At 43.2% G+C, this 22,951-nt stretch overlaps 1 protein-coding gene across 1 annotated transcript in view; it reads left to right on the plus strand.

Annotated features, from left to right (window-relative positions):
• The first annotated feature begins 770 nt into the window (after positions 1–770).
• TAOK1 (TAO kinase 1) overlaps positions 771–22,951 on the plus strand; it is a 61,936-nt gene continuing 39,755 nt past the window's right edge. Inside the window, exon 1 of the mRNA XM_036395341.2 lies at positions 771–975. The gene's annotated coding sequence lies outside the window, so the exon portion shown is untranslated. The remainder of the gene's footprint in view (positions 976–22,951) is intronic.

Raw genomic sequence — 22,951 nt, forward strand, 5'->3', positions numbered from 1 at the left:
GCCAGCTGTCTCCTATTCTCCTATCTCTCAGCAGCCCCTCACCTGTCCCCTGAAAACGCCCCTCACGCCAAAACGCCTCCTCACACAACCCCTCACAGCTGGTTACTCTCTCCTCACACCAACGACCCTTCCCCCAAGAGCCCCTCACACCAACGCTTCCTCCTCACACAGCCTCTCACAGCCAGCTGCCCCCTCCTCACAAGAGCCCACCAGACCAACGCCCTGTCCCCACAGAGACCCTCGCACCGACACCCCCTCCTCGGAGAGAGCCTCACACCGAGAGCCACTCGCCCCTCACACCGGGGACCCCCAAGCCCGCCGCCCGCTCCTCACGCAGCCCCACCCGCCCCCGCGCCACAACTGCCCCTCCACCGCCCCCTCGCGGCCCCGCCCCTGCTCCCCCCGCCGCCCCCAGCCCCTCCCGCCGGCCGCGGTGGTGGGGGGGGAGGGAGAGGGCGGCGAAGTCTCGCGAGAGGGGCGGGCGGGGGCCGCTGGCTGCGGGCAGCGCGGAGCGGCGGCGGCGGCGGCGGCGCAGCCGGAGCCCGGGCGGCGCTGAGGGGAGGTGGCGGCGGGGCGGCGGCAGCGATCGCGGCCCGGCACACGGACCCGCTCCGCCGCGGCGGCACGGCCGGCGCCGCCCGCCCTCCCGCACGCCGCGCCTCCGCGGCGCGGCCTGGCCGCGGCTCGGCGAGCGGGGCCCAGGCAGCGGCGGCGGCGGTGGTAGTGGCGGCGGTGGCGGTGGCTGAGCGCTCCGCCGCGCCCGCCCTGCCATCTTAGGTGCCGTGCCCCGCCGCCTTTGTGCCCGCCGCGCCCGGGCACCCGCGGGGGCCGGGCCCGACGCCCCTCCGGGGGCGCCTCCCCCCGCGGGGCCGCCGCCCCTTGCCCCGCTCCTCCTCCTTCTTCTCCTCCTCCTCCTCCTCCTCCTCCTCCTCCGCGGGGGGCCGACCGGCGCTCCCAGCCCGGCTGCGGCGGAGGGTAAGGCAGGCAGCGCGGCGGGGGGCTCGGCCGGGGCGGCCCCGGGAGGGTGCGGGAGGCGGTGGGTGGGGGGGGCGGCCCGGTGGGGCCGGCGCCTCCCCCGCCGCGCTCTGCGGCACTGCCGCAGGGTCGGGGCCGCCGCCGCCGAGCACCGGCGGGGGAGCGGGCGGTGAAATGGCGCTTCCCGCGGAGGGGCGGCCTCGGGCGGAGGGGTGTTCCCCGCTGTCAGGGGCCGCCGGAGGCCCAGGGCTGGGGCCGGGGCCGGCCCCGCGGCCAGGCGTGCCCAGCGCCGCGGCCCTTTTTGTCTGCGGCTCCCCCGGGGGCTCCGCCGCCCGAGCCCCGACCCCCAGAGGGGCTTTGGGGTCCCTCGGAGACCCGCGCGGATTTATGCCCTTTTATTTTTTTCACCTTTTTTTTTTTTTTTTTTTTCTCTCTCCTCCATGCCCCTCGCTCCTCCCCAAGCGGTGAGTTTTCACTGTATATACCATTTTGTTCGGTGCTGGTGTGGGATTTGGCTGAAAGTGACCTATTTTAAAGACCTTTTATTGCTCCCCTCTCAGCAATGCATGTGGCGGCCGATTCCGTTACCCAAATAGCGTTTCCCAACCATTTTAATTTGTCAGATTAAAACATCTCATGGAGGCTGGATTTCTGTAACCCAGCGTATGGGTATGTCGTTAGAAATACCTCTCACCCAGCTTTGCTGCAAGCATCTTTGGAGCATCAGAGTTGACCTTTGTCACTGTGAAAGCAGAAATAAATACCAAGGCGATACCTGGGAGATGCAGTTGTACCATTGTGTTGGGCGCGGTACAAGAAATGGGGGGGGGGGGGGAGAGAACCAGAGATTAAAATGGTTGTTGTCAAATGTAGATCTTTACATGCCTTCGGTAAAAAATATGACAGATCGGTAACAGCCCTGAGGACTTCTAATATATTTTCTTAGAAAAACGTTTCATGTTTATCGTGCTTGTCTCTGCTGCTTATCATGGTACGGAGTATTTCATTAGGTGGCATTTTAGTGGCTCTGTTGGTTAAATAGCAGTTGCATTAACTAGTTGAACAAATTGTGTCCTTCACCTTTGACTATTGCATTTTGAGAGCCGTTACAGCAGTGTGCCCATGCATGCCAAGGGCGGATTAATAAGATGTTACCTAAAGGTTTGGATGTTATTGATTCCTTACTATTAATGCTATTTATAGTGCGTTTGACATGGCTCTTGTTTTATGTATTTGGATAAAGGTTATCAGCATGGAATGCTTCAGATGAAACGTTTCAAAAATACCACCCCAAATATATATATATATATATATATATGAAATTGACCAATATAGTTCAGATCCTCAGTGTCTGAAAAACAGCTTTAGCAGATAGCACATAATAGTGAAAACCGTGGAAAAGTGATACATTTTGACACTAGGGAAGGCTTGTTTTCATATTTCAGGATTACAGAATAGCAACTTCTGTTGCAATAAATACAATTTTTGGTATGCTTTTCTTGAGCCTGTATTTTCCTTGCCTTTGTACCTCCTCATAGTTAGTGTGCCATAGTTTCTGCTACTTATGTCCAAGGGCAAACCTAATCAACGATTGGCTTGAGCCTTCATATTAGATTCTCCACAACATTGGCCTAGTTCTGACTGGTATGTTTGCCATTTTTAGGACTCCTCTTCCTTTTATCCATTTGCTGAAATACATTGATAAACTTGAACCTCAGTTTGTCCTTTGAACTTGACAGAAGGTTTTTCTCCTCTGTTAACAATATCTCAGTGAAGAGAAGGTGGTTCTGATGGAACAGCCTAATTTTAAGTTTAATCCTGCTGAAATACTGCTGCCTGAAGTAAAAACTCTTTGGATAGTTGAATATTGTTTTTCTTTTTAAGTTGAATGAATTAAGTGTTGGCTGTACAGGACCACATGTTGGCATTAAAATTATGCACAGATAAGGTGGCTTAGGCCTCAAGTTAGACTATTTGAAAAAGTTATCTATGTCCTGCTGTTAAATACCAGTGTAAGCTAAACTGGAGAACTTTAAATGTTTACTTACAGCTAAATAACATTTCCCATTGTGTAGTTTTTAATCTCTAGCTCTATTCACCAGTTTTTGTCTCCAGAATAACATGTTTTTAATGAGTAGTAGGACAGTCTCAGGTTTTATGCTTGGTGAGATTCATTAGAAGAGAAACAAATATCACACTAATAATTACATCTTCAGATGTATCCTAGTAGTGGATTTCCTGTAATGAGGATGTTTTGTAGAGAACAATAGATATGGCAGCAATTTCAGAGATTTGTTTTAAAGATGTTGTAGGTAGCTGACTCTGCAGTAGTGAGTTCCACTTTGACACAACCCTTGCATACTCAACATTAGGTGGTTTCCCGGTGTAATTTTCTTTCTAGCAAAGACAGACTGGATATACTGCTGCTGTTGTCTCTCATGTCTGTCTCTACTGCAAGGATATACTTCTGATCTAACTTAGTAGGGAGTGAGGTCATTTGCAAAATATGCCTCATAGAAGTTTTTTTTGACAGTATAGGTATTTTGTCAAGTAAGAAGATAACTAGGGTTGATCTGGCACTCTTTGTGATCCAGAAGTGGTGAGGAAGCTATGGTAAATACCACTTGCCTTATTCCATTCTCAATGGAGTGTTTTGAAGAACACTCCCATAATCACTAAGATCCTATCTTAGAAGCATTTTCTGTTGTCTTCCTGTTCATATTAAAATCAAGTAAACAGCACACTGCTAGATTGAAGTGCATACTAGAAATAATAAAAATCTTTGGTGTTACCAGGGGTGAGCCATGCTCTTGTCTTCTGAATGGCAGTGCTGCTGGGTGGCCATTACCTTTTTCCTGTTCAAATGTGCTGTGTAGTATCAAGGATTTTACTTTTATTTCCTTTTGTGATCCTGGACAAAGGGAAGAGCTGGGCTCCAACCCTGGACTGGAATCGTGTCTAAACTGGAAAGCTTCCTGGGTCTGACAGCAAGGTTTCAGTTCTGTCCTCTCCTGGTTAACCATGCTTGGGACAAGCTTGCCTGTAACAGCACAGAGCAGGATGATTTGGTACTTTCTGAGACCCACATCTATCTTTTCTTGTATAATATTGAGTGTGTCCTACTCTTCTCCACCAAGTGCTCCTTCTGGATGGACACAGTGCAGGATGAAGCTCTGATATGTGAGGCCTGGTGCTCTCTGGCAAATCCCCCTTACTCAGGTGTGCAGTCCTGTCCTCCACCTGCTTCTCCATGTGTCATTCCATTGGCTCTGCTCTTTGATCCTGCACCAGCAGAAAGCTAACCTAAGGAAAAATACAGTTTTGTGTCAGCTTGGTGATCTGAAATGGCTCAGTGCACAGTGAGGTGAGGTTAGAGACAACCCCGGGGATGGGGCTGCACCACCACAGCCAGCAATGAGGTTTAAAGACAGAGATGGCTGGTGGCACTTTTTGCTGAACTTGTAGTGGTTAGGTTTCAGGATTCTTTGTTTTTATTGTCCTTTAACATGCTGAGGCATTGCTGATTATACATTGATTTCTCTGTGGAGAAGAGACTGAAAAAAAATTCAATGGACAAAGGGTCAGAAAATCACTAAACCCCTCATGTGAAGTTCCAGAGGGAGAGTCCTTCCTGTGAAAAAAAATTAAAATATAAAAACATGAAATCAGAGGTGAAATGCAAAGTGTCTGAAGGGAAGAAGTGTGCAGAAAATAGTAGGACAGATAGAGAGCTGTTTAAAAGCAGAGTTGGCTTTTACACACTATTCCTTCCTCTTTGCCTAAGTGCTCATTTACAGTACAGAACATGGAGGAGGGAATACTTTCTGAAGGCCCTTAGAAACACAGTGGACATTAGCCAGCACAGTGGGGGCTCCAAACGTGGTTTTTAAAGCAATTTTTGAACAAATACTTGATGATCACTGGAATTGCAGTATTTTTTTAATTGTGAAAGGGAAGCCATTAGGAACTTCTAATACTTGATGAGAAGTCAGTGCATTATTACTCTTGATTTTTTTTTTCACATTCTGCTAAATCTTTGTTTCTTTGCCAGAAGAAAAGGCAAGGTAGCCACTGTAAACAAAACATGAAATTGCCAAAGCAGCAATAATTTTTGTCTAAACAAAGAAGTTTCTCCAGTTTAATCAGAGCTTGCTGAGGACAGATCCACAGCATTAGTTACACACCTATAGCTTGGAGGTGAGGTTTCCTTTCTCTTGGGTTGGTGAGAACAGTCCAACATGAATTGGAGTGATGATGGCTTCTTAATACAACTGGACAGTAGCTTGTAGTTTTGCCTGCTGTATTGCTTGGCTGGAAACAGTTTTGATTTTTCTTTAGGGGTCAGAATGGGGTGACAGCATGAGATTTACATATTGAGTATTGTCCTAGGATGGAAAAGGCTTGAAATGTTTTGTTTGGGGGAAAAGTTAGATCTTGAGGAATAAAAGTAAAAGTCACAAAACTCTAAAGCTGGCAGGTTCTTCAGTTTTCTGTGCCTGTGATCTTCCAATGACCCTTATTACACTCCTGGCTACAGCCATACAAATATTTTCTTTAGAGTGAGATGTAATTTTATAAAAACAGTTTTCTCCTACGCTCATTGAGTTCAGCATGTTTACAGGGCAGCCTCCTATCAGAATGTGGGGGAACAGTGCCTGTGAGTTTCATTGGAAGCTTTTATTGCATGTCAGCTTTATCAATCCATATTTGAAAGGAAAATTTTTGATGTTTACTGTTAATCTCAGAGATTTTTGCTTTAGCTTTAGACTGAAAGCCAATATGTATTACACTTGATTTCTTAAAATGTGAATAAAGTTGCTTTCAGCCTTTCACTTAGTTCACCTAAACTTTAAAACTTCTTTTACTTCCCTTTAGCCTTCTGCCATTAGTTGAGCACTGCTAGGCACGGATTTTGGGGGGTTAGGTCCTTAGGATCAGTGCTTCCCTTTGCGTTGCTGGTTCAGCTTCAGTTCACTCTGCTCTGGCTGATTTCTAATGTCTGGAAAGCTTTGGGGTCCAGGAGCATGGGAAGGAGGAATATGCAAGTGCAAATATGTTGAAAGTGTGGGGACCATTTCTTGTAACACTTTTGGCTTTCTCCCCATCCATGTGTTCAGTCTGTTTTCCAGCACCCAGCAATCCTTCCTCTTCCCTGGCATTCCACTGCTCAAGGGCAGTAACAGACCCATGAGCCCATGCCCAGAGAAATGTTGGACTGAGATTTCTTGGAAAGAATCTCATGTGCTATTGCACATATTTGTTATTTTTGCCTCCTTTACCATTCTTAATATGCAGTTCTCATTTCCTACCTCAGTCCCCTTTTAATTGGTGGCTGTCCCCTCCCTCCTCAGCTGAGATGAGAGGAGAGGTTATTTTTGCTAGTGCTGTTTCTCAAATAGGCCACGGCTATCCAGTAAGTAGTGCAGTAACTTTCTCCATCAGTTATTAGGATTTCTCAAGCTCTGTCCCGGTGGCAGTGCAACATGTTTCTCCTTTAGTTCTGGCTTGCAGTTGTCACTAACATTAACTCCTCCCAGTTCCCACTTCCTTGTAACCCAATCTGAATAAAGATCATGGGATTTGAATGTGCCTTGCTTTGCTGCTGCTGCTCTGGATGTTTGGGTTGTCTCTGTGCTCTTTGTAAACTGTGTGCTGTGATCTTCTTTTTGGCTTTGCCTGTTTCAAGGAGCAGTTGACAGTTGTTAAAATCGGTTCTGGGCCAGCTGTGATTTGATGCGATTAAACTGTGTTAAATGTGTTCCAGAACTGTTTCCTGGCCTAGATAGCAAACTAGTTAAACCCTGGGTTTGGAATCTATTTTGGTATGATTTCGCCCTGTACCCCTAGGTAAGCTGTGTCCCTCTTTGAGGGTCAAACAGAACACAGGGTCTGTGCACAGCACCCGATCTTCTGCCTTTAATCCATCACTCTCCTGTGTCTCCTTGGGCTTTTTAAATTAGTCTTTGCATATCGAAGTCTTGTCTTGAGAATTATGTGCTGGGCTGACTGCAGTAATGTGGTTTTGCCACCCATAAAGACCAAGGTGCAGTGATCTGATTTTCGCTGGCATCAGCTGAGCTGGTACAAACCCCCCTTTATACTGGCTTGGTATGTCCGGGTATGCAGCCAGGCTCTTGGATTGGGGTTTTTATGAAGGCTTGCAACTTCAGTTAAAAAAGAGGGTAACCTTGGCCTTGACAAAAATTCCTGCTGTCTCCTAGAAGTGCATGTCAGAGTTGGGAAGGAAATAATGATACATTTCAGAGGCAGTGCCTTGCAAAGAATGCCAAGCTCCATTTTTATTATGGGTTAATTGCCATATAGGCAAACCCTGAACTCTTACCTGTGTTTTTGGCTTAATTTTCCTTCTTCCCTTTCCACACAAACCCCCCTCTAACACATGCTTTGAAGTGTTTAAAACTAGGTTAGTCTCTGGCTGGAGGTGTGTGGTAGAACCTCCTTTTAATTCTTGCTGGGACCTGCCCGTTTTGCAGCAAGAATGCAGGCAAACCCATCTGAATGCTGATCATCTGTCCTTTGTAAGTGATGGAAGGTTATTTTTCCCTTCATTTGACACAATACGTGGGCAAGGAAATCCTAGAGCATCTCCATTCCAGAAGCCACCTTGAGTGGCCAGATCTGCACAAACTGGAGTGCTCATGGAGGTGGGAGAAGAAGGGTTTAGGGAGGATGCTGGGGCTGAATTTAGGTGGTTGCATGACAATAACTGGAGATATTTCTTCTGCTCTCAGAAGATGTTGCTGTCAGCTGCTAGCTCAGTAGTTGACCACATTCTTAGCAGATCAGCCTACACATATGTCCTGAACTGACCAGAGAATTCAACATTTCTATTGCTGACTGGAGGGACAGAGCACAGGGAGCCAAACACTAAGATAATCTGTACTTAAGAAGACGTCTGAATACGTGGTTTTTTATCCAAAATAAAATGTTATGGAAGAAGGAAGTCTCCATCCTCACCTTTGCTTTGACTTCATTACAATACTGATGATGTAAATTTATTTGCAAAAACAAGACTGGGCAAAAGATTCGTTCCTGATTTGACAATAACATGCAGAGTGCTTTGAATACTAGACTAACGTGAAAATAGTTTACTTATAAAGTACATGATTTACCTTCACTAGCTCATAATTAGTCACAAAACCATAAAGAACATTTAAAGAATTGTTTGCAAGTTTATTCAATAAAAATTTGACATGGAATTTTTGATGCCCAGTTTTAAAAATATTTTGGAAAAGCCCTTAAATTCTCCCAAATATTTTAATGCTTTTTCTTGAATGGCTCTTATATCTTGAAAATGCTAATTAGCACATTATTTTAAGTCTGTCACGTTTTCCTCTGTTGTTGGAATTGGTAATTGTGGACCACAGTGCAGGTGGGCCATCACTTTGGGCTCTGGAGTTTCTCCACAGTGGCTGGTCCAGCACCAGGGTGTGTGATCCTCATTTGAATAGGCTTCCCATTGCTGTGGGAATCTCTGGTACTGAAAAGTAATTACTCTGGTGACTATAAATTGGTATAATCACAATGTTTTTCTGTAGATATTACAAATATTTTATGTTGAAACAGAAATAGTTATAATTAATATTAATACGAGAAATGAAATATTAATACACAAATAGAAATTTAAGCTATAGCAAAGAAATATTATCTTACACATGTGATGGTTTTATACTTTTCTCTGAATTAGCAGGATAATAATAGTAATTCCGTGCTCTGAATTTCACCCACAAATCTCAAGGTATTTCAAATGGATGATAAAGGCATATTTATTTTCCACATTTATGAGGTGGGGATGCTGAAGTACAGGTGGAGAAATGAGTAATTTGCTCAGCATGGCTGGTAGTGATGGGGTAGAAGAATTTGTCTCCTTGATCCCCAGTTTGCATCAGCACCTCCCAGGTTGTAAGGTGGAAGCAGAAGTGTAGGAGATGCTGCTTTGCCTGTGGGGCGAGGTGGAGCAACACAGACCTCAAAGTTCAGCAGCAGCACTGTCCCAGATCTCCCTCTGAGAGTCTGCCTGACCTGCTGAAAATGCAGGGAATGGGGTTTGGGGTTTCTTGTTTCATCATAGGAGCACTATGTAGATTTTTCTTACCATAATGGCAGTTTAATGCTGGTCATGAATAAGCTGGCTAAATCTTGAAATTTTTAATATTCTTCGTTGTTATGATGTGATTTTTTTGCTGATTTTTATCTTTACATAAATCTGAAAAGAGCTTTTAATGCATTGTAAATCCGTCCCTGAACTTGATGAACAACAAACTTAAGTTTTTTTATTTTTGAAGTCAGTCACACACAGGGATAACTGGGGCCTGCCCATCTAAGTTAAAAATATTCCTGTGCATATAAAATTGAAAGACTTGGGTATTGTCTGGACATTTTTATGGAGATCTGTGGAGGCAGAGTGTATCTTTTCACCCTGTTTGTGCAGTCTCTGCCACAGCTGAATCTCACCTTTTCTTCAGGGTCTAGTTATTGTGTAATGCAAATGCACACTGCTGTAAAGAGCTGAAAGGGTTCTCACCTGGTGCCCTGGGAAGGAAGAGGAGCTTCCAGCCCCTGTGCCTGTTGGGAATCCATAAGCATTGCAGAGTGAGCCATTGCTCAGCTCATCACCAGGAACTTTCATCTGTTCTAGGTTCTACTGTACCTGTCTTTACAGTGTGGGGATTCATTTAAGGCATATCTATGCAGTAAAATAGCTGGGACTTACCTGGAAATAATAAAATTTAAAATTTTGTTGCTTCAGTCATGCTTTTAAAATAGAATAACCCCCAAAAAGCATTAAAACCTTGAAGTCTGAGTACCTGTATGAATGTGCTCAGTATTTTGGGACCTTGTTTTTCTGAGGGATTTTTGTTCCATGTTGCCACAGACATGGAGTGTGAAGTTTAGCAAGCTTTCTCCAAAAGCTGCTTTCAGCTTTGAAACTAATGTTACCTGTGCTGGTTTGAAGTAGTTCATACTTGTTTATTATGCCTGTTGCAAAATCTACCTGCCTATTTACATAGGTGTTGGGGAAGCAAGGATGATATGGAGCAGCATGAGTGGAAGGAGAGGATGGTGTGAGTTGTGATTCTACTTGTCTGCTTATTTTCTGGTTTGGAGGCAGTGAGCACCTGCTGATTTAGAGGTTTTCTGTATGTGATTTCATGCCTGTGATTAGCATTTCTAAGGACATGACACATACGGTCTCACCACTTAAATACATTCTGTAAATATGTAAACAGAAAATTACAGAGATGGTCATTGTCCAACTGTCCTGACTGGTCTCCAGAGTCAACCCAGCAGGACTCAGCACGCTCCATTGGGCCCATCCAAGACAGCAGAGCTCAGACTTCAAACTTAGAAGCAGAATTCCATCTTGGATTGGAGTTACCACCTGTTTTTGATGCTTCCTTAAAGGCAATTGCTTGTTTCATTTTCCTTCCTTTTAATCGCTGAGGCAGGAGATTGAGATCTTCAGATACACATGGAATGCACTTACTGTTTCACTGTTGGGAGTCAAATTCTATAGAAAACATCAGCTGCTCTACAGAAATCTGTAATTGCATTTGGTCTGAAATCAGTCATTGTTATGAGAGGATTTCTCAGGGTAGGTGATCACAGAATGTTCTGAGTTGAAAGGGACCCACAAGGATCATTAAAGTCCAACTCCTGTGCCCCAAGAATCCCAACATGTGCCTGAGATCTTTGTCTGAACCCTTCTTGAACTCTCTGCCTGTGACTGCTTCCCTGGAGAGCTTGTTCCCGTGCCCAACACCCTCTGGATGAAGAACCTTTTCTTAGTATTTAAGGCAGAGTAATAACAAGACATTTGAGTTCTGAGGAGGAATGTGAGATCCTCTATGAGGGCATATTTAAAAAATACTTTTGGGGACAAAATCTGAGAATAACCCCTGGTTAGCTGATGTTCCTGGTGGAGCATTGTCCCTAAGTTAATAGCAAGTCTGGGTTCGTTTTGTTGCTTTGAGGAATTATTAGTGTTCTGTCTGAATTGAGCTTGTACATAAGGTAGAGATGGCAGTTTTCTTAGTTTCATGTTCAATTACCAAAAAATCCCAGCAAAAGCAATCAAATGCTTTGTCACCATTGTGCTGTTCAGTAGGTATAAGTGGAACCATGTGACCATGGAATATTTAGTAACTTCCACTTCTGTAATTCTCTTTGTTTCTTTCCTGCTTTTTGTTGTTGTGAAAATGAAGTCATAAATTGTTAGAAGCAGGGAGAGTGGTCCTGTGCTATCTAGTTTGGTGTCTTAAATTGAGATTTTCTTCCAAGATTTGGCAGGTATTTCTCACTTAAAACCTGCTATTTCTGAGCTTGCCAATCATGTCAGTGTGTTGGGTTCAGGTATTACATGAAGGGTAAATCTCCTTGTGACATGGAGCAGTGAGTGCACATGTTCTGTCAAGGGCCTTTCCTGAGATTTAAGAAATACAGACAGGGAATGAACACCTTTTCACCACAAGAGGTGTGTTTTTATCCTGTGCAGGTGCTGCACTCTGCATGCATGCACACCTAGCAGTTCCTCTGCTCCTGGTGCAGCATGGCTCCTTGCTCTGCAGGAAGGATGCTGCTCAGAATGCCTGCCTCAAACAGAAAAAATAACTTTATAAAGTATTTCAGAAAGAGCAGCTTCCAGTTTGCTGATTGACTTAAACGTGCTGTACTTTGCTTTATTTCATCATGGTAAAAGCCACTTGCCTGTGTAACTCCTAACCAACAATAAAACAGGTATAAACAGGCAGAAAACAATGTAGTGTTCAAGCTATCTCTAGAGGGGAACAGTAGCTAAATACTTTTTAAATTGATTTTGCCTGCCCTGGAAAAGTGCAGGAACACTGTCCCCTTCCCCATTTTCATGGGCTGCTCACACAGGCCAGGGGTCTGAAAGGAATATTTGGTTACCCCCAGATGCACTGAGTTTGAATTACCCAGAAGGCAGCAGCCAGAAGCAGAGCTGGTGCTCTGAGCTGTTTGAGGGAGAGCTGCTTCCCTCCTGTTTGGGTTTTGCTTTTTCTGTGGGTGTGATGTCATCATTCTGCGAGGTCTGCGCCGCCGCGTCCTCCAGGAAAACAAAACAGGGGGATGAGACCTGAATGTCAAATGCAAAAAACAAGCAGATCTGATTCTTCCTATCCTCCCTCCCCCTTTTTGCTTTGAAAGGAGCTTTCAAGCTGACTTTATACAACAAGAATTAGCTTAATAGAAAAAGAGAGCGAGAGAAGCAGAGTTAGTTCTTTTCAGTTCTTACTATCAAGTTCTCAAAAATAACTCCTTCCTGTCTTGCTGGAGGATGGGATGCATGTTTTGTGCCAGATGCAAATATAGGGGCACTTCATGAATATCCAAATATTCCTTTCAGAGATCTTTTATCTTTTAATATAATCTTTCTCTGGTTTTGATTATTTTGGAGATATTTAAATGAGCACTGCACAGTGTCTTCTTGCCATGCTTATGTGAATTTCTACCAGGGAACTGTCCCATACATTTGAGGTGTTTGTATATTTATCAAGGTAGTACTAGCAGCAGCCTTCCACCAAGATTACTTTTGGGCCCTGGCCAGAGTCAGGGGAGCAGCCAAACCCAACTGCTGGGCTGATATAACCAGGATGATTTTTATTCAAGCCTTTGGAATTATATTAGTATAAGAATATATTGGAATTTTCCCTTCTTTCTGGGAGCCCTTTTGTGGCCTGGCAGCAATTGGCTCTCATGCAGCTTGTTAGCTATACTGAGCAATACAGTTCCTGTAAATATGGATAGGTTTATTCTTTTTCAGGCTAGAGCTTTAGATATTCCCTCATTCAGAATGACTTTGCAAAATAATCTGCAGAGAGGCCTTTTAAGGCTTTTGGAGGCTCTAAACTGCGTATTGATAGGGAGAGGATGGGCTGGTGGTCTCTGAGAAGCTGTCCAGATGTATTAAGAACTTCTGGGCAGTGAGCAACCCTGGAGCTGATATTTTTTGCCCTGTTATGTTCAAGAACCTTAATTACTTCTTGGTTGCTCTTTATAGCTTGTGTCCAAAAAGTAAATAGTGTTTTCTGGCATGGCCTGTTGAGCTCTCAGTAGCTCCCTGTCCAGCTGGGCTGCTCGGGTGAGCTGCATGCATGATGAGGGAGCAGTTCTTGCTTTTTGCTGGTTGGTTGTTAGGGATGTATCTGCCCAAGGTATCAGGAGGTTGTCCTACTTTCCCAGTCCAAAAATCCAAGATCCTTAGAATTTATAAAATGGACACCTGATGTTCCCTTTGTTTATTAGCCAACATGAACAGTCAGAAAATAGCTCTTCTTCTAATACAGGAATTGTTGCTTGAAACTTTGCAGTTGTTTTTTTTTCCTCTTATTTGTCTGTTCCTACTGACAAACAAAAAGGCAAAATCCATTATTCCAAACTGCTGAAAGAGGCTTCAAATTGCCAGGTATGAAATTATGCAGCTTGTTCCGTTACCAGTAGGAAACGGCATCTGAGATGTTTCAAAACCTACAAAGGAGAAAGTTCTTTGTATGTGTGAATTTAGTATTCACAAAAGGTGTCAGATTGACAACCATGGAGATTGTGGAGATCGGAATTTTATTTATCCCTGGAGAAGGTGCAGTGCAGACTGCAGTAGTGCAAAAATTTCCTGTATTATTCTGCTGTTCCACCCTACCTGTGCCCTTCACAGGCAGCCTCTTGGGGTGAGGAGCTCCTCCTTTCTCTGTGCCCCTTCAGGGAGCTGGCTGACAAAAGGGTGTGAGGGTGGTTTTTTTGTGTGTGATATGGCTGCTTGTCTCCTGAAATCTAAAGAGATGTGGAAGGAATTTGATAACATCTACCTCTAAACAGCCCCTGGAGCAGAGACAGCCTTTGGCCCCCATGTTCTCTGACTGACAGGCTGAGAATCTTGAGGCAGAAGATGTTAGTGGTCATGATTCTGTTTTCACCAATTTACTGTTCTTCTGCGAAGATTTACCACTCTGGTATGGAAACTCTAATGCAGCCAGCTTCTTCTGCTTTGTCTGAAAACATTTGTTAAATTCTCCAGGGGAATGGGAGGTTCTCTAGGAGGTGTCATGAAAGAGGAGTGTGATGTGAGTCGTCCATTTGCCAAAATGGAGAAAGAATATCAAGCCCTTTTTCTAAGGGGAGGAAAAAACCCCAAACAAACACAAACCCAACACCAAAACAAACCAGCAGGAGACTGATTTTTGAAAATTTCTAACACCTCTCTAGCAAGATCCCTTGTGCCACTGTTCTCTTGGAACTGCTCTTGTAACTCTCCTTGTTCCCTGATGGATGCTTCGCTTCTTCGTGTCTTGCTAGAGCCAGGCCCCTCCTGTCACATATTTGCAGACCATTTTAAGGAGGCCCTTCAAACCACAGAGCTCAGTCCTGCTCCAGCTGTGCTGTGTGCTTATTGCTCTGGGTAGTAGCTTTAATCATCTGCAGCTCCCATTCTTCATTAGATGGCTCTGCGCAGTGTGGCTTAGCTTGGACCAAATCACTGATTGCCTTCAGATCAGCAGCTCCTGGAAACAGCCAGCACAACCCAGGACACAGCCTTCCAGCCCACTCCCTGCCAGCAGGAATGCTTAAGGAGAAAAAAAGGATTAATTTAATTGGCTTTTTGTTTGCAACACTACTCCTTTATATCTCCTGAAGATCAGTTCAGTCTTGGAAGAATCACCTGTTGGAAGCTTCCTGCCTCGCTTCCTGAAAAAGCTGAGGCCAAAGTCCTTGAAACAGGCAGGACAACCTTGTTTTCAGAAAGTCCAAGTGTGAGAGCTGGTTCCACCATATCTCAATTTACCTTCTGTTTAAATGCACAGAAAATAGTTTTGTCAACTGACTGAAGCAGTCAAATTATTGTTCCCCTCAGTTAAAGGGTAGGAGTGGAAATGGTTACTAATTATTTCTTTTTCATTCATTTGCTTTTGTGAATGATTGCTGAGAACAGCTGGATTAAGTGGCTTTATGTGTGAGCACACAAAGAACCTGTGAAATATAGAGGTGTTTGGATGTGTGCTGTTGAAATAGACCAATTTCTGATTACAGTTTTTGTCAGATTTAGGATGGATGTGTTTCTACATAAGCTGAAATTGTCATTTCAGCCTTCAAATGCTGTAGCACCTGGTAGATACATACAAGTGGCTTAAGGTCTTTCCTTCTCTCTTCAGGCCAGAAAAAAAGTGCCGCAGCTCTTACTTGAGAGCTGAAGAGTTGGTGTACCAGAGGAAATTTTTTAAAAATAGTAAGAGTTAACAGAGTAGAATGAATCTTGGGCATTAAATCTGCTTTGTGGGCCATGTTTCTGAATTGTTGTTCCAAGTATTTGCCTCAGGTGCAGATGTTGACCCACCTCTTTGATTCCTTGTGTTCAGGACAATTAGTAATACTGCCAAACCAGAAAAAATACAGATAATTTTTTAAAAGCAAGTTCTTGGAGAAAAGGTGTCGTCATTTACCTTCTGTGTGTGCAGAATGATGTATCCACTCAGCCTTTTTCTCTAGTGGAGAGGCAGCCATGCATGCACAAGGATGTCTGAGTCCATGGTTTGATGGACTTTTAAGGAAACTTGTAAGGAGAGATGTGCTGAATGTTCTGGGTGTGTTCCACTGCAGTGGATTCAGCTCCTGACTCCACAGTGCTTGCAGGTGCTGGTCTTCAGGGAAAACACAGCTCTTAAGCATTCCATGCATGTGTCTTCCTCCTAGCAATATATTTATGTGTATAAAATAATGCTATAGGCAGGTAAAGTATAAAGGTTAATTTGTTTATGTTAAATTCCATCAAGATGGAGACTCTGTATTTGCCAAGCACTTCCTGAAATGGGGGTGTATTCCCCAGTGGGACCCATCTTTGCAGTGCAGTTGCAATAAGAGGGTGAAGCAGCACTGAGTGTTGCTGAGGCATTTTGCAGCTCCTGGTGCTGGAGCAGGCAGTTATCCCTGGAGAGCAGCAGAAGATGCTCCAGCCCTGGACTGGGAGAGATCAGAAGGACTTCTTCCTGCAAGAGAGGCTCCTCTTGTTTCCAGTTCCTAGACTGTCAGGAATCTGTCCTGTGTTCAGTGAATCATTCCTGGAGAGCACTCAGGCAGTGTGGAGGAGGAAAATGCCTGGTGTGAATGCAGGAGGTACAAAAGTCAGATGAGAGGGGAGAGATAAGAATGTGTCAGGACAGAGGACAGTGAAGCTGGGACTGCAGAGGGGTTGGAGAGAAAGGAGCTGGAGCTGATGGAGAACTGGAGCTGGAGGTTTGCAGGAGAGGTGACTTGGGAGCCTGGGAGATGGGGAGGGAGGCAGCAAAAGAAGATGGGTTGGCAAGGGAGATGGCAGTCTGAATTCTGACACTTTCTAATTTTGGAATGCTTGCCTTTGTAACCTTAATAATTTTGTTCTAATACACCAGATAGAAAAATTGCGTTATATGTTCTGAGGAATTTGGTTACTATGGTAATGGGTATATAAGTACATAAGAGATGAGATGTCAGCAATCAGAACAGCTGTAATGTAGCACACAAACCTGTGACTACCAGAATTTGGGAAGCAGGCCCTTAGGAACTTCTCCTGTTTCAGTCTCATTTCTCACTGCCAGGATGTGTGTTCCTGTGTGAAAGTGACATCAGAGCTTCTACAACAAATCTTCCGGGGTTTTAGAATTATTATATATAAAGATATGAAATAGAAACATATGATTTATCAGTTAGAAATGGAAAGATGCACAAGACTTGAATATATCCCTTGATAGCATGGTGATTTTTAAACTTTAGTGCTATATATCTATGAAATAAGCAGATGTGGGAAATGGTGGTGGAGGATTTAAAAAACAAAAGCTTCATTTGGGACAGATGTGAGGAAGGGCTGTTAGGATGGTCTGGGAAGTCAGTTCTCTCTCTCCTGCGTCATAAAGGGAGACAAAACTGGCTTTTTTCAGCTAACAGGCTTAAGGGGACAGTTCTGTCTCTTCTTGTGCTTATCCCTCATATTGAAAAGGGAGGAAAACTCTAAACACTAATGCTGGTGTGGGAAAAAGAGTAAGGCAGTGTAAACTTAGAGTAATAAATCTGTAAATCAGTCTTAATCAGTTTTTAATCTTAAATTGGTTCCTAATCAAAATAGGAGTGGGGTTCTGGAGCAGCCTTGTAATCAGAGTAGTGGTTTTGAGAAGTTCTCAGGAGTTGGTTATTATTTGATGATTGGATTCTATTATAAAGTTGCTTAAAATAGCAGGAGCAGGACTTAATTGGACCTTCAGTCCTGTGATCTTAAAAATTCAATTGAGACATACTCTGTATATCTGAACCACAAATTGTTTTGTGTATTAGTTAAAATGAGCATTTTCCCCATGAAAGCAGATAAAACTCATCAAATTAAAAGGTTATGCTTGTTATCTTAATACACACTGAGAACTATTTTTTGTTTTAAGTGGAAAGCATAAAGAGAAGGGATTCAGACCTTGCAGAAACCAGTGGAGAGGCATTCCTTCTAGTATGTAGAATAGTAAAAAACGGGATTTTTAAAATTTGTTTTTGTTTAGTTTTGGTTGTTTGCCTCTTCCTATTGTTGTATGCTGTGTAGGAAATGGTTCTGCTTAGTCATGTGAAGACTGGAAAAAAAATAACCTGAGCTGGAGTAAAGCAAATTGCCCTGACTTTGGGGAATTCCAGCAGGAAAGGAGGTGCTCACGGGCTCTAGAAACGTGTGACATAATTGCTCATTAAAGCTATCCCATTTATGGGTACAGATAATCTGGTAGCACAGATTTAACAGCTATAAAAGGTTTTAAACTCTTTTGAAGCTGAAGTATGTTTGAACCCCTTTTTGAATGCGCTTTAAGTTACAAACATAGGTGAGCAGCTATAAATCCTTGCTGCACTGCCATGTCTGTGTGCTGCAATGGGTTGGTCACTCCTAAAGAACAGAATAATCTTTCACTGGTCATCTGTTCTGACAGGGCTTCTCTGCCTGTGCCCAGTGCTGAGGGGCCATCACACACATGCACCTTCCTAGAACCTCTCCTTATTTCCCTGCAGCCTTTCAATAAACCTTTTTTCTATTTATGATAGTAATCCTGTATTTTATAAAATCCTGTGTTAAAAGAATTTGACCTTTTTTCATAGCAAAGTGTGTTTTGGTGGTGCTTGTTTGACCCTAGAAGAATAGCAGCATAAAAATTGTCAGCCAGGTTCTGATACCTCGCCTGTCTGGTCCTATCTGCTGTCCCTGGCAGTGGTGACAACCTGGGTGCTTTGGAAGCAGTGCCAGGAGCATCCAGGAATACCTTACCTGACCTGGCTGAGGATGTTCTTACTCATGTAAATGTTTAAAAAGCAGTTTCGGGTTTAAAAAGCAGTGTTCCTGTCTCTTGGGTTCAATGCCTCACAGTCATTTCTGCAGGTTAATTTTGCTGTTTATACCTTGATTGGTTGAATTCCTTTGCTGTGTTATAAACATGTTGCTCTTATAGTTTATGGCTTCTCCCTTTGTTTTTGAAGTCTGAGCATTTACCATGACCTTATTTATGATTTTTAACTACTCTTACACCTTTTCTGCTCAAGCTTAGTCTTTTTAGACATTTATAACTTCCCATTTCTAAGGCTTTTTTTACTGTACTACCATTTTAATGCTATATGTGAATGAAGAATAATCTCCAGCCATGGCAGAGACTTCTTCAAGTACTGTCAGAAATTCTGTATTATTTTTCTGATTGATTCTTCATTTTTTTCTTAAAAAAAACCCCAGTCTGACATTGTCTTTGGCATAATTGTGCAATAATTCTGCTGAGTTTTCTGCAGCAGGCTCAACTCCTGAGTTATGTTTAGTTTAAGAGCAGATGTTTGCTTTATGGTTCTTTACTTTTTCGACCTTTCATCTCCTGTCTTGTTGCTCATTCATACTCTTTTTTAAGGTTCCTGTGTACTTTTTGATGCTGTCAGCTGCCCTAAATAAAACATGTCATGTACCTTTCCCTCCCATCCAGATCATAAGTGCAGATATTATGCTGGATTCACACATTATCTGTGGTCACTCTGGTTGCAAGAGCATTTTCTCTTGTTCAAATGTAATGTAATTATTATCTGACCTCTTGCTTTTTTTAGTTTTGTATCATTTCAGAGGTAATGATTCTGTTCTCCACCTATGACTAATTCTCACAGTAATTTTGTGTACTTTTTCCCCTTCTTTTTGACTATTCTTTTGAGTTGTTCTGTTCTTTTAATGACATATAGTCTAGCGCATAAATGGTTCCTTTTCTGCTTCTTAGTGCAGCACAGTCACCCAGTGATTAGCATGTTGCTCCCACTAATTGATAGTTCAGTTAATTCTTCTGTTCAGTTTGGTTGCAGCCGTTGTTGGGAGCTTCTGGAGCAGCAGCAGCTGCTGGAAGGGGACAGCAGCTGTGACAAAAGCTGAACGTCACTCTGGAGCTACGTCAGACTTTGGGGCAGCTGCTTACTCGTCCCCATAGGTCAGTAATGTTTAATTTAAGTGTTTATGGAAGGACCAGCTGTCTTGGTCTGTGACAGCACCTTGCCTTATACCCAGTTATCTTCTTTGTGCAGGTTATTTACTTTCTCTCCTGTTCCCCTTGTTCTCCTGTGAGGCTTTTTGTCAGGCTAGGTGACCACCTGAGGCTTCTTACTGTTGGTCTGTAAGATTGTTCCTACAGAATCTCACAGAGTTCTCCTGGTTTTTTCTGTTTGTGTTTGGCTCTATTTTCTGCCTCAAGTTCTTCCTACTGGCATCAGTTTTGCCAGGTTTATACTTGCTCAAATAAGAATCTGACCTGTGGACTGGAGGGTTGGACACAGCTTCTTGCAGGAGTGGGAATGTTCTTCTGCACTCCAGGGAATTCATTTGCAAGCTCAATTTAAACATTTTTTCTTTTTTTTACTGATTGACCAGAAGGACTTTGAATTGCTTTCTTTCAGGCCTCTTTTCAAAAACTGTGGTGATACTGCCACTTTTTAATTACTTCTTTTCTCAAGGGTAATTATCTATGTTGTGTGCTTTAGAAGCTTATTTCTGAGTTATTTATGCTGAATCCAAAATAGCTAATTTGCTTACGTTTACTCTATTTATTGTTCTGGGACAGAATTGCTTAGGGGTCAAGAAAAGGTTTCTTTAAACTCAAGTCCCATTAGGATATCTGACTATTTTTTTTTATGGGCAGCTGGAGTTTCCCAGTATTTTTGCCTCTAGACTTAATTGACTCTCATCAACTGGCCTCTTGCTAACCTCTTCCTGGCCAGTGTGCTGCCAGCACAGCCTCTCCCTCACTGGGTCCCTTGTGAAATGTGCTCCTTGGTTGGAGAGATTTGGCCATGGAGCTGTAGGTGATGCACTCACAGAATGTTTATTCATGTGATGCTTTACATTAATAAAGGAAAAGAGCTGGCAACGACTGTGAACTTACTGAATTGCAAAAGAAGGGGGACAGAAGATTTCATTTTTTCCAGTTGCCTTCCTCGTAGCTTTGCTAGCCGAAGGAATCACTAAATTTAGAGCTGACCTTCTTAATAAATGTACCAGAACTATCACAAGCAAAGACATCCAGGAGATGTTAGTGTTGAACATGATAAGGAATGGTGAGCACTTCTTGATCTCATGGGATATTCTGCTTTAAATAGTAGGGGGAAAAAAAGCAAGATTTGCTTTAATTTTTCTCAAATGCATCAGTATTGTCTTTTATATATGTTGTTTAAGTGGTAGGGTCAGTGGTAGATTTGGTGTGAGTGACATTGTAAAAATTGCCAGTTAACAAAATTAGTATTTTCAGGAGTACAGGTAGTGTTAGGAATGTTTGTGTTTGCTTATAACTGACATATGAAACCTGTCAAAAGAGATTTAGTTTGTTCAGAATATCTTGTCTTTAACACAAGAACACACTTACCTTATCTTTTAAATTCTTAGAAAACTTGAAAGATTGTGGAAATAATTAAAAACAAATATTTACACCCAGCCCAGAAACACAGATCTTGGGCTTGTCAGAGAAGGTTTGGGAAATACAACTTTCTGACCCTTTCATTAGTGACATTCCTGGAAAGTAAACACCCAAGCAGAACAGCTCAGCTGGATCAGAAAGTGTGCTGGGGTAAGTAATTCAGGGAGTTGATGATGGACATTTTAGTGTCAGAATCTTGAGAGGAAATCAAAGTAAGGCACAGAGTCTACAAGTACATGTATAAGAGAAATGCAAGCAGTGCTCGAACATAAAAGTGTCTTCCTGAGGCTATTCTGTGAAAAAGTATAATGAAAGAAAAAAACAGAGGTAGAAAAGCAGAGAGGGAAAGAAAAAAAAACTGCAAAGAGGTTTTTTCAGGATAGAACCATTCCTCAAAAATCTTTTAAAAATAAATTGAAAAGGGAATCTTATAGGAATGGTAGGCTTGTTCCTTGTCAGATGAAGAAAGAAGGACTGAGTGGGGAAGAAAAGCCTGTTTGAACATAGATGCTCACACAGGCAAAAAAATTGCAGGAATTCACTGTAATATCCAGGTGCAGATTCATCTTATCCTTCTAATCTATTCCTTCTAGAAATACCTAGGTGAGGGAATGTGAAAGATAAAGGGGACAGCATTTCATGCCTGTTCTTTGCTGAACTCCTATGGAGAAGGTTCTCTGTTCCTGTGCAGGAAGCAGAACTTTGTTACAGAGGTGTGCATGGGGTTGGAGACCATGTGAAGTGCCCTTGCTGCTGTAAGGCAAGTGATGGAAGTGTCCAGCGTGGCTCTAAGATCTCACCTGCTTCATGCTTTGGCAGCAGAAGGGTCTCCTCACCTGGACATGAAATTATTCTGCCTTTCCCCTTCCCCTGGAGACTGGCAGAAAGTAAAGGAGAATCTCATGTACATGATCTTGGAAATAAAAGCAATGTGGAAAAGAATCTCAGTGGGGCTTCCCATGTTCCACAGGTACCTTCCACAATCCACTTTGCTCATCCCATTCCAGGTGGTTTTGTTCTGCTTGCAGTTGGCATTATTTTAGGATGATCAGTTTGGTGACAGCTTTTTGGATATTTTTCTGAGTATTTAACTTTTTTCTAACAGTTTCGTGTAGATGTCATTCATCTGCATTTCCCTTTTCCTTTGTGACTGACAGCCCTGGTGGATCCAGTGTGGAGAACAAGTGTACTGAAAAGAATGATTTTAAGATCATTAAGAGAAAGGCAAGTTCATTACTTTGTCAGCATTTTTTTGTCTGAGCTGCAGCTCATGACTAAGTGGTAAAAGTAAGCAGATCCCAAAGATGTTCCTGAGTGCCCTTTGTCCCCTTTGCAGGGCATGGGAGAAATTAAATGCCCCTTGCTGCATCTCCAGCCTTTTCTTGTTTCATTTCTGGGGCTTTTTGGTTTTGTTGGTTTTTTTTTTTTTTTTTTTCCTTAATTGCTACTCTAGGAAAAATTCCAAATTGCAGAACTAGGAGGAGAAAAAAATAACATGTTGTTAGCTTGGTGGGAGAGGCTTAGCCAAGTGCACAAGGAGCCTGTGACATGGGGTTTTGCATCAGTCAAGGGACTACAATTCCTGTCTCTTCTGGGAGGTTTGAGGTGCTGATGGACCTTCCATTGTGACAGTCACTGGAACACAACTGTCTTGATGCCATCTGCCTGGGGTCACTGAGGGTGGACAGGAAGCTGATTTTGAGCTATTCAAGGAAACAGCCACCTTCTGCTGTGAGCAGAGTAACTCTTCTTCCATGTGTTCAGAGCATGTTAAGGCCCTTGAGAATTACTCTGCTTTTGTCAGAACAGGAAAAAAAGGGCTGACTGGGTGGAGCAGAGTCTGGGTTAAAGGAGGTTTGAAGAAATGCAAAGCAATAAAAACCAGTGTATATAGTTTTGACACGCCTGCTGGAAGGAGGAGTGTGGTGCAGTGATCAGGAATGTGTTTTCCCAGGATCCATGAAAGGACCTGATGGTCCTGAGTCCCTCTGTGTTTGCTGAGCTGTGCAGAAGGATGGGTACAA

This window comes from Molothrus ater, chromosome 21 (genome assembly GCF_012460135.2).
Source record: "Molothrus ater isolate BHLD 08-10-18 breed brown headed cowbird chromosome 21, BPBGC_Mater_1.1, whole genome shotgun sequence".
Lineage (NCBI taxonomy): Eukaryota > Metazoa > Chordata > Aves > Passeriformes > Icteridae > Molothrus > Molothrus ater.